General features: G+C 41.8%; 1 non-coding gene across 1 annotated transcript; it reads left to right on the forward strand.

Annotated features, from left to right (window-relative positions):
- The first annotated feature begins 4,729 nt into the window (after positions 1-4,729).
- Trnan-guu lies at positions 4,730-4,803 on the forward strand. Its single transcript has one exon. It is a non-coding gene; the product is annotated as a tRNA-Asn (tRNA).
- Positions 4,804-11,994: the final 7,191 nt, after the last annotated feature.

The raw sequence follows: 11,994 nt of genomic DNA on the forward strand, positions 1-11,994 counted from the left end.
CCCCACATTTATCACCGATCCAGGCCTTATCACACAGTCTCCTTATAGGGAGTTTAACAATTATAAATACAGTATAAAGTGTTTGAAGACAGAAATTCCTTACAAACCTTTTAAATTATTCAATAATAAAACAGCATTTTATATTCTTTCTATTCAAGTATGTAATTTGGACACTTATCTAACAATCTTTAATATAAAAAAAAGAAGATTAAGTCGACAATACTGATTGTCACAACCAATTTTAAATTAATATTAATTACTGGTACACACAATTATGCATTGTTCTCTCTTATTTATGATTCTGAATGAATGAATGAATAAATGTTAATAATGGCTTTGACACTTTTATAAATTTAACTATTAATAATAATAATAATAATAATAATAATCATAGTTTAATTATATATACAATAGTATAAACCACGTGCATTTTAAAATATTCTGTTAGCTTCTATTTAACACAAGATACTTTAGAAAATTACCTTACATTATATAATCTATTTTAATTGCATTTTTCAATATATTTAAATACAATTGTTTATTTCTATTTTAAGAAGTATTCTTCTAACATTCTTCATATCAAAGAGTAACAATAGGGTGAGATTTAGACTTTTGTGCTCCTAACATATAAGAGTATCTATTCTTTTACCAAAAAATAATTAATGTAAAAGCTCGAGGCCCTCCTATACTCGTATACTTATAGTATACAAGCCTTAATCTATACAGTCGTAGCATTAGCGTAGCTTCAGGCCCTAAACTGTACTCATAGAGTCGGTACATAAAGTATAAACTTGTATGTAAACCTTCATAAATTTTATTTCATACAAAATTCTATGAAATTTCTCATAAAAAATCAAAATTCATTTTTCTTTTTCGATCTTTTCACGTAGGAATAAATAGGAATTCAGATTAAAATGATAAAAGTTAAGATAAAAATGAGTTTCAATGTTTCTGAAAGAGAAGGGCCTCAAAAATGATTGGCCTAGGCCTCACAAGCTTTAGAGTCATCAATTGTCTTTAAGTATATCATATATGATATCTTTCTCTATTAAATTATAATAAATTTGAAAACAAGAGGCCCTTCACGGTTCAAGGCAATCTGGTTTTTACTGTGAAATTTCATATTTTTAAAGGCCTCAGAGAGGCATAAGTAAATGCTTTGTCCAGTACTTGCGATCCAATAACTAAGATCAATAACAATAATTTATTGTGCTTAAATTAATATATGAATGTAGAATCTGAGAAATTAAGGCCCGGTTCTTCTACAGAAACCGTAAAAATATATGTATGATTATTTAGGAGGCGCTGATTACTAGGAATCAGCGCCTCCTAACTTGCATTGAGGTCAGTGCACGCTTTCGGTTTGAGGCTAAAGCAATCACGTGTCATTTCGCTTTCATAAAACCATAAATCGATATATAAACACACTGACGTCACGTTCTACCACGTAATTTGTGACGTCACGCGTATTGACCTTAATATAAGTCAGGAGGCGCTGATCGCAGGATTAATGATCGAGAGGGCGGGGAGATAGAGGGGGGGTCATATGTTATATCTCGAGTGGGGTCGGATTTAATGACGATTTTATCCGTTATTAGCATCTAAAATTTTAAAAAAATCATATTTAAGCTTAAAATTAAGCGTTTTGTCTTTTTGAGTTAAGTCTTTGCTTGATTTTTCTGTATTTTTTGTTGAAATAAAACGTAAAGCATTTTTTTCCTATTAGAAATCATTATTTTCTCCTTAATCTATGACATTGAACTACAGTTTAAGAAAACCGAAATCATATGTAACTAGCAACGAGTTGCTAAACTTTCCCGGCAATATTTAAAATTTTGGTGGCGCGCCATCTGTTATAATATTTTATTTTAAAAACTTTTTATATTTTTTACTATTATAAAATGGCAAATAGATTAATTTTGAGGGTAGGGATGAGTTTTATTTTTTAAAAAAAATTGTAAATGCTAATAACGAGTAAAATCGCCATTAAGTGAGACTCTATTGGAGATATACACGATCCCAATTATCTCTTCACCCCGTCGACCTTTAACCACTAAAATTTAATAGCATCAATCCCCCTGATAAACAAACCTCCCTGCAAAATTTCAAAAATTTTCGACGAAAAGCACAGGAGTTATTAAGCTTCATATATAGCATTTATGGGAGATGTTAAATTTGGGGCACTACGACGAAGGGGAGATGAAATGGATGGAACTGGAGGATAGGATGACGGAGACGCCAGAAGGGAGATGACGATGAAGAAGGGAGTACGTTAGGTGATGTGGGAACAACCAATACGTAGGAGGAATTTACAATGTAGGCCGGTATAAAAGGGGTGAGAATGGGGGAGGAGTAGCAGGATGAGGAAGCTGTAGATCCGTGACTGCTGTAGGGACAACACAAACGTGGCGGGAGTCTGCAGTATAGGCCGGAACGAAGGGAGCTAGCTTGGGGGATATCGAGATGAGGTGTTTAGGTCCCCTCCAGTGTCGAATTAGTAGATTTTAGCCAGCCACGCATAATTTATATCATGTATTTGGGCAAAGAGACACATTAAACATTAACTAAACACAGGGTAAAAATTGGAATTTTTACCTTGTGTTTAGTTACCACACTTTATGTACTGTATTACTAAATTTTGGGTATTCGTAAATAATCTGACGCACCAAGTGAGAGATAAAGAGTTTTCTAACACCTCTCTCGGCTGGCTGTAGTCATTTTTTTATTTGCCATAATAGAAAAAGTGATTCACAAATGAATATAATAAAAACTAAACTACCAGAGATGTTACCTGATATTTCCTATTGAATAAGAAGATATTTTATTGTGTTAGTAGGTCTACAAACCCACTCTTAAATCACAAACCTATCAGAGGTTTTCAAATTACAAAACAGAGGAAACATTTTTAAAAATTTGTCAACACTTATCTGTCACGAGTTTGACCAGCGTCACACAGGAGCATGATGACGAGAGATGGCATGTGGCACAATTCAAGCTCCGAATGATACGTTTGGGACCTTAACAGAGCTGTAGAGCATACTCGTAGGAACAAAAAAGTCAAAGGAATCATACCTCTGCATATGACCGTTCGGGAGATATAGCCCACCAAAATGATTCTATGTGACATATTCCTATGCTTTTTATTCTCGCTAAGTATTGATTCTTGGATTAGTGCGATATCAATTTTATTAGATGGTGATGAATAAAAATCTGCTGTTCATGCTTATTATTTAAATGGTTGATATTTACTGAAAGAATTTTTAGTCTGTTATTCATTCTGATGAAATTACCATTCAATATAATTGCTGGGTGCATTTGCATTATTCTGTTCATCTTCAATGTTCAGATTTAATACAGTATTTCATATTTATTCGTAGTTATAATTTCATAAGTGAGTGGTGTGTTGCAGCTGTTTTAGGTTTGGAGTAAATTAAATTTTTTTCTCCTTTCGACAACATTCCCTTGAGACGTCTCGATTTTATCTTCTAAGTTTACATTTTCTTTGCTTTTTAGCTTTGTTTGTTATTTATGTGCCTTTTAGGCCCACTAGTGGCCAAGCGGTCTTCGTACCCTGAACACTGGGAGTTCGGTCGTGGGTTCGAGCCTCGCTCGGACGGGCTGGCCACGTGGCGTTTTCCGGGTTTTCTCCACGTCTGTAATACCTAACTAGGGGCCGGTTTCCCTTAAAAAGACCTCCCGGAAGGCATCCCCCTAGGCAGATCGCCCAAGTGTTGCGTTTCCATACCTTAACAAACAACATCATTATATGCCTTTTGTCTGTGTGCAATTCGTTCTGCTTATCGCCTTCACTTACTCGTGGGATATTTGCAATTTCCTCTTGTTTTCGAACATGGATTCTAAGGTTCACAATTCATTTTCTATTCCTATTTTTATTTCACTACTTTCAGGCTCCTATAAAATTTCCTCGATGTCCATTACGCCTGCACCGTGAATTCTTCGTCACTGTAGACTGATAACTGTTTTCCGAACAATTCTCAGGAGAATGCCCATATTTACCATGCGATAAAATAATAAAATATTTACTTTACACATAAAAATAACTAAACTAAACTTCGAATCTGCATTGTCCAAGTCCAGTGCCTAGCTTCTTATCAACGCGGCCATCGCCGCTCAAACCTACGAAAGATTCAAACTCTTATAAGCTGAACGCTCAATTTTCAGAGGCCCAGTGTTTGGAAACGCTCGAGAAGTGGGTCCTATTATTTGGACAAGAATATGTTTGCATTTCAGACTACGTGCTTATCGAGTTTCGTTGGAATCGTAGACTCGAACGTCCGGTCCTCTTCTTGTGACATCTTACTTTTGCTTTCCAGACGCCAAACTGATTAAGGCTACCAGCACCTGCATTAATTAGTAAGTAAAACTGGTGGCAATAAGTAATTTGAAGTGGTGAAAAAAATTTCAAACTGGCGAATGGTTGGCGATATTTCAAAATTCTCCAGAGTGAGCCCCCTGAATAAGATGTGTAAACATGGTACTGATTTAATAATTTGGGCGAACTTCCGTGGGTGGTTTGTAAATAATATACGTATCTTTCAGAATTTGGATATTGATAACAGATGACTACAATTTCAAAAAGTTGAAGTTGTTTTAAATTTACATATGAACCAGTTTGTCCGATGCAAATGAGAACAACTGCATTGTATCACCATCCATTATAATGTCGAAGTGATATTTTAAAAAGATTTATAAGAAGGATACGTTCAACGCCTCCGTGGCGCAATTGGTTAGCGCGTTCGGCTGTTAACCGAAAGGTTGGTGGTTCGAGCCCACCCGGGGGCGCGGTATTTTTTTACTGTTTTTTAGTGGTTCTAGCCATTCATTTTGTCTTTTTGTGTCACATTTACCTCTATGAATGTCATCGGAACCTTTTCATCAGGTAATTTGCTGTTTATTTCGCTCCGTCGTCGATATTTCACCAACTTTTAATTTGGGACGACCGTTACAACGACCTTGGACCGACGCCATTTCTCTACAGAACGACCGTTACAGCGACCTTTGAACCGGCGAAATCTCATTTCGAAACACGAATCCAGCCAACTATTTCTGATTTTGCTCAGGTTAGTGACTCTATTCCTCCTACGATGGATTCCGTCGTGTTATCGCCCTCATCTAAAAGTAACAACCACGGACTGGACCTCCCTACGGTCGACAACGAAACCCAATGTTGACCCGTCCGAAGCGGGCACCGGTACTGCCGCTTCGGCCAGAAACCTCACCTCAGCTCCTACTCGCCGCAGTTCAAGGAGGAAGAATTGCCCCCCATCGAACCCGATAAAGGATAACGGAAATAAATCTACAGCAAAGAACTCTCTCCCCAACAGACCTACCGTGAATATCCGTAGACAACGAGGAAGACCGAGGAAATCTGCTCGTCCTTGCACCGAGATCAACGACTCTATCACTCCAGTGGTCTCGAATCCAACAGATACAACAATCTCCGATCCCAATCAAACACCAGAAGCCCCTCTCAGGAACTCCTCCATCCAAGTCTCTTCGAACACCGTAAACAAACACATCGTAGGATGCACTTTCAACAGGTATTCTGCGGTTTTCCCATGTCTCGCTGCCGACTGTAACAAGGTATTCTTTAGACTACACTCCCTTATGTCACATTCGGGAATGGTCCACAACTCCCATCTTAACCCTCTCTGGTCTTGCATCTCATGCCAACTCTCCTTTAAAACCCGGCTCAAGCTTCTGAAGCACGAGTTCTCCGCTCATCAAATTGACTTTCCGTTTAAGGCTAACCCAATAACTCCGGAGGGGTTGCCGACGGGCTCTCGGGCGATTGACTATATCGTGAGAAAGGGGGTCAGCAAATTCCCCTGCCTCTTCGGCTGCGAGATCGTCACCGACAGGAAAGACTCTCTCATCGGGCACACACTTACGGCGCATGAAACTCTCCTACGGATAATTATCAAGTGTGATGTCTGCAGTTTTGACACCATCGACAGCAACGAGTTTTCGAGCCACAAAGCCAAGCGCTGTCCGATATCTCTCCCCGGTCCGCCGAATTCGACCCTAACTTTGGATCGTTTAAAAGAACACCTTAGAGACGCCGTCGGACTCGTCGGTTGGAATCCCGTTAACGTAAGACACTTCCTCGAGCTCCGGGATATCCACTTGGACCCCGAAGCCATAACCAAGGGCCTGGAAAGTCTGAGGGAGGCACCCGATGCGATCATCCCTATAAAGAAAAGCAATATGGCTAGGTGCCAGAAATCCATTCAAGCAGTCAACAACCATCCGGTAGGTAGCCAAACTCTAATCTCCAACGCGACCAACGGGGTTCAGGGGGGAATAGTCCCCTCTCTTCCCGGTATTCCCCCGTTACCTGCACCCCCGGTCCAGGTTGTAGGCCCTAGCCAAGTTTGTACGGTTCTTATAGCAACCACTGCTCCGCAGCCTCCCCCCTCTGAGGCTTATCCGCCAATTCCCCCTCCACCCACTCAAGTCATCGATGCCTCTTCCTGTTCCGCTTTGGCCGCTACCATACCTCCTACCGTGCTTTCCTCTCCACCGTCTCTTGCCGAATCCGTCTCTCCTTCCTCCAGATCCATCCACCTCAACTCCTCGCCGTCGTCTAGCGCTCGTATCGCCTCGGTTACTACATCTCCTCACAATCATTATACAGACTCCGGCCCCCGGAATCACTCTCCAATCCCCTATCCACCCACAGTATTCGTCTCTCACCGTTGCGCCGCACTCCCGGTGGCAACTACGCAATCCGATCATTAAATCTGCCGAGGAATGGGATAAGGCTTGCTCTACTATCGCCGAGTTAACTAGAGCGTATTTAATCTTCGATGAAGATCCCTGGGAAGAGGTGGAGCGGAAGGATCGCGACCTTAGAGAAGCGCTGTATAGCTGCATTTGGTCTCTAACCCATCCCTCCACCCAAACCGATGGACCCGTCTCCCATCACGACGTTATTCACTCGGGGCCTATTCCGCAGGACAATAGATCCACCGATAGGGAGGTCAACACGGTACAACAAGAAATTCTAGACATCAACGCACGCCTGAACCAACGAAACTTGACATTTCGGCAGAGAGGCGACCTGCTGAGAAGACGTAGGAAACTCCTCTCGGACCGCTCGGCCTCCTTCTGGCGTCGAAAATTCAACTTCCGGCCGAAGCAGGTTTTCGAAGAGTTGATCGCCGGATCTTCGTCACCTCGATGTCTCCTCACTTTGTCCACCATAGAAGAGGCGTTCCGTGAAATGTACTCCCAGGAGATCGACGGTAACACCCCACCTGCGGAGTCCCTTAGTGAATGTTGTTTTCAGTTACGTCCCCCCTCTCTCGAAGACATCGATCACGTCCTTAAGAAAACTCACGGAAGTTCCAGCGCCGGATACGACGGTATCCCTTACGCAATTTGGAAACGCTTTCCCGCACTCAAACCGTGGCTATTGAACCTCTTTGCTAGGTGCTGGAAAGAGAAAAGGATTCCGGAAGCCTGGAAAATCTCTAAAACCATACTGTTATATAAAAAAGGGGACCTTAACTCCATTAACAACTGGAGACCCATTACCATTCAATTGACAATAGCCAAACTCTACTCTTCCTGCATCGCCCGCAGCATCAGGGAATGCTGTATCCAAAACGATATCATTTCCAGTAACCAGAAGGGATTTATGCCGACTCCCGGATGTATCCAACACGACTATCTGATTCACTCCGCCATCCGAAAAGCAAAGAGATGTAAATCATCTGTATTCATTTGCTCCTACGACTTTCAAGATGCGTTCGGCTCCATCGACCACTCATTGATCCGTAAGTCGTTAAACAATCTAGGCTTCGGACGTGACTCGACTGACATCATTATGAGTCTCTACAGTAACATCAACTTCTGGGTGGAAACCCCCTCGGGAAAAACTCAGCTCATCCCTCAGAATCGTGGAGTTAAACAGGGAGATCCATCCTCTCCTCTCGTCTTTAATCTGGTCTTGGAGAACTTATCGAGAGCTCTAAACAAGCTACCGAAGACCAGTCAGGGGATCAACCATCTTCTGTATGCCGGCGATCTCACTATAATCTCGGAAACACCCCAACACCTTATGCAGCTGCACGAATCGGTTATCAACTTCAACACAAATTCTAATCTCTCCCTCAATATCAATAAATGCAAACTTCTCGCCTGTAAAGGCACAAAAAATTCTAACAAAGGCACGCTCTCCAGTCGGGATCTGGACATTTCCCTGAAAGTCGGCAACCACACCATCAAACCTATCCCCTCCAAGGACTCCTTCCGGTATCTCGGCAATAAACTGGGTAAACTAAGGAACGGCATCTGGTCCTCCTTTTGGGAACTACTTAACGATACCAAGGCTCTTCTGGACTAAACTGCTTCCAGCCCTCTGCTGATACACCAAAAGCATCACCTGCGCACCTTCATCTGTCCGCGATGGGAATACTACATCCGTTTGAACGGGCTAGACACGTCATACGCCAAAAAACTCGGAGAAGCCCTCAGAGAGGCCGTCCGGAAATACGTCGTCTTCCCAAGCAGACTGCACGTGCTACTTTCCACTCCCTCCCAGAGGACGGGGGACTCAATATCTTCGACCCCTGGACTTGGTGCTGCGCTACGCAGATCTCTCACATCATCGACCTTCTGAATTGCGACGATGCGCTAGTCCGCAGCGCCATCCGTGACGAAATTCTTCTTTTAATAAAAACCAGATACCGTCCCTCCCCCCGACGCCTACACCGACGAAGATGGCTCGATTCTCGATTACCTTAATAGTCATTTGGAGCACAGGAAGCGAGCTAACTTCATCGACTGCTCCGATCCGACCGCTATGATCCCGAATTACATCCGTGATGCCAACGTACGGATCATGCTTCATGAAGGTCACTTCCGCATCACCCAACCTGATGGCACGGAATTTCGTAACCGGTATCGGAACTCTATAGGCAAACAACTTAAAACCCTATTGAAATCACGCATGGCAGACGACTGGTGTAGCAGTGAAAGGGGCCAAGGGAAAGCTATGGCTACCTGTAGAAACAGCGTATCGAACACCTGGATCAACTCTCCCTGCCTATCGAAAGGCACCTACGCCTTCGCCTTAAAAGCCCGACTAGATCTTCTTCCCACCAAAACTAATCTATTTCGGTGGAAGAAATCCCCCACCAGCCTCTGCCCCCACTGTGGTGAACGCGAAACAATTCATCATATTCTCTCGAAGTGTCGCAACTATATGCCGCTCAAACGCGAGCTGCACGACAAAATTTTGACTCGGATCAGCAAAACGGTGCATTACAACAACAATGGCCCTGGAGTCACGGTTTCTATTGACAAGTCGATCGACGAACTGGGTGATGATAACCTATGCCCTGATATTGTTATACGTGATGAGAAGGAGAAAAAGATCATCATCATAGATCTGGCCATCACGAGCCAATGCGGGAAAGATTGCCTCAACGCCTCTCCCAGAATAAAATTGAGAAATACTGTCACATAGTGGATCACTTTGCCGCGAGAGGTTACCAGTTGTCAACGATGCAATCGTATTTGGCTCCATGGGGGTCCGATTCCCGTAACACAGAGCTTTTTAAACTCTGTGGCTCTCCCGTTAAATATTCGGTCAAAATGCATAAATTCATTATAACAGACATTCTGAAATCCGCGCATAAAATATGGGGGCAAAGATGCGGCTCTTGGATTACCCCTGTCATCCGGTAACTTCCCCATATATATTGGCGTCCGATACTCTTTACTGTGTGCTGATGCTAAGTATATTTGTAATAACAATACTTGTATATTATTGCATCCACATCTTTTGTTTTATTTATATATCCCGCTAGCCCGCCGCTTTTTATCTTTTTGTTTGCTACTTTTGTTTTCTACTTTTCTGCACATCTACGCTAATGTAACAATATATAACCCACTTATTCTTAATCTGAAATTGTTACCCTACCTACCTTGTCCTGTCCTGAGGCACCATCCTCTGGACAAGTTACATACATGTTGTCTTTATTCTAATTATTTACATGCATGGTATTACTATTTTGTTATTGTACAGTTTAAAAGAAAATAAATATGTTTCGAGCCCACCCGGGGGCGAATTTTTTTCTTTTCTTTTTTAAATAGTTCTAGCCACTTAATTTGTCTTCTTCTGTCACATTAACCTCTATGAATGTCTTCGGAGCCTTTTCAGCATTTATTCTGTTGTTTATTTTGCTCCGTTGTCGACATTTCACTAACTTCTGATTTGGGATGACCGTTACAACGACCTTTGTTCCGGCGCCATTTCACTACGAAAGACGAATCCAGCCAGACATTTTATTTACGTTTTTGCCTAGGTGAGTGGACTTTATTCCTCGTACAATGGATTCCTTCGTGTCGTCCCCCGACATCTATGAGACAACAATGGTTTGGTTTACTCTACAGTTCACGACGAATCTCAACCAGTGACCGTTATAAATGGCGCCCGCCATGTTGACCCGTCCGAAACAGGCATCGGCACTGTCGCCTCGGCCACAGATCTCACCTCAGCCCCTACACACCGTAGTTCAAGAAAGATGAATTGCGCATCATTGAGCTCGGCAAAGGGAAATGGGAATAAATCTACAGCTTCGAACTCTCTCCCTTCCATACTGACCGTGACTCGTAAACAGCGAGGAAGGCCGAGGAAATCTGCACTCTCCAACACCGAGATCGATGACTCCATCATTACAGTGCCCCCGAATCCTGAAAAACATTTTAACAATAAATTCAATAATTTAGAATAAAAAAGAATCCTTTTTTCATTACTTGCTTGGGGACCACACCTGTAAAATTCCTGGGATTTTTTGTCTTTTTTTCAGATTCCCAAGGATTTTTCGGGGGTGGTCCTTCTGGATACGTCGGGCCCTGTTTTTCCCCACACGGCGCGGCGGCTCAACTGTGGGCCTAACCGAACACATGATGGGCTTGCTAAAAGAAGCCCTCTTTGTATTCACAGGGTAGAAAAGTAAAAAAAAAAAAATGTCGGGCCTCGTCTCTCACTACTCGCCGTTCCCGTTGTAAGCCTGGCCGAATGGATGGGAACGAAAAATAAAAGATTCTTTTATGAATCACGGGTCAGAAAGAGCTTTTTAAAACTCTTTTCGTCCTATGGACACTAAGAATATATTTTTAAATAAGCCCACTATGAGTTTAGCCAGGCACACAATGGGGCGGCCGGATGATAAGGGAAGGAGGGGGCCCATCATCAGAGCCGGCCCTACCATAGGGCGAATGGAGCAGCCGCTCCAGGCGCTAAGTCCTAGGGGGCGCCTCAGTGGTAAAGAAAATTAAAGGGTATAAATTAGGGCAACCAAGGAGGGTGCCATAATAGGATCTCGCTCCATCCTAAAACTTGCCTCGGGCCGGCACTGCCCATCATATCCGGACGCAAGGACTTTAAACTACAAGGATGGCCAGATCCCGTATATTTGTTAGCATGACCTTGGATCTATGTGACGTCACAGCAAGTCTTCTACTTCAACATCACAGACCTTTCAAATAACAAAATACGATAAAATATTAAATCATTTCTTAATTAATTATTAAATTACTACTAAATGTAAACTACTGTAGAATTTTCGGATTTAATAAGTGTACTGTACGTCAATAAATTTACAAGTCTTTTGTCTAATATTTATTTAACAAATTAATGAGCTATACTTTTTAATATGTGATTATCTTACTTAACTTTTTAATTTTTTTTCGACAATCACCATTTTCAGAAGGCATTCTTTTCAATATTTTATAGTTTTCTTGTTTAAGATTTCTATAATTAATTCTTATTATAGTTCTTAATTTACAAAAATCTTTTATTAAAGTAAAAGGTAAAACTGTTTCCACTGACTAATTCTGTACAACTCCGGGGCCTTTTTTATACGATTCATCGTGATATATTTCGAAATATTTATTCCATTCTATAATTTTTGCTAGCCATTCATCAGTAGGTTTAATAAGCCCTCCATAAGATAAATG

This window comes from Centruroides sculpturatus, unplaced genomic scaffold (genome assembly GCF_000671375.1).
Source record: "Centruroides sculpturatus isolate CEXI.00-Female unplaced genomic scaffold, Cexi_2.0 scaffold590, whole genome shotgun sequence".
In the NCBI taxonomy this organism is placed as follows: Eukaryota; Metazoa; Arthropoda; class Arachnida; order Scorpiones; family Buthidae; genus Centruroides; species Centruroides sculpturatus.